Source organism: Hyposmocoma kahamanoa, unplaced genomic scaffold (genome assembly GCF_003589595.1).
Source record: "Hyposmocoma kahamanoa isolate Upper Pololo Valley unplaced genomic scaffold, ASM358959v1 95, whole genome shotgun sequence".
NCBI lineage: Eukaryota > Metazoa > Arthropoda > Insecta > Lepidoptera > Cosmopterigidae > Hyposmocoma > Hyposmocoma kahamanoa.
In genome coordinates this window covers 3,234,283-3,235,016 of record NW_020654972.1, presented here as the reverse complement: position 1 = coordinate 3,235,016, position 734 = coordinate 3,234,283, and positions in this window count along the sequence as shown.

Here is a 734-nt window from a genome sequence, read left to right as displayed (position 1 = left end):
AAATCCTTATAGAAGAAAGGCGACTACTTTAAATGCACGTAAAATATATTCGTAAATATAAAAAAACTGAAATAATCAACTCAAAAAATAAAGGTGTTTTTGGAAAGGAAATTTTTTTTTCAATGCCATAACGCGTTTCTCCGTGATTCATTTAAGTAGGTATCATTGAAATGTAGCAAATTAGATTAGGTATTGAGAATCTTTCTTATTACGCTTCAAAGTAGGTTACTGTAAATACTTTACATACACGCATTATCTTCGATTCATACCTATTAATAGTCGTCCTGAAAAATAATAAAAAATATTTTTTTCTTACGGAAGGAATACGATATATTCAGCGATAATTTGAGTTATTCTCAAATATCACATATAATATACCGTTTACTCACGAACACATTACCCAAGCCTGTTACAGTTCGAGTCCTTTGATCCAAATCGCAATAAGCGGACGGAATTAAGTGTTTGCTTAGTGAATTTTGCGTAGACGTCAAATAGCTCTTAGTCTTCGCAGGCATCATTTCATGAAAATAAGCGAGTACACGATAACACAGCTCAAAATTAACCTAAGGCTCACTATCTACCGAATCGAAGAGAAACAGAGCACGCCGCTTAGATAACAGGCGGACACACTATTGATTCCTATAATCCGCTTAAAGCAGACTTATAGTGTCAGTATCCAGATTTTCGAAACTGTTCATTAGTTACCCTTTTTTTTTTTTTTTTTTTTTTTTTTG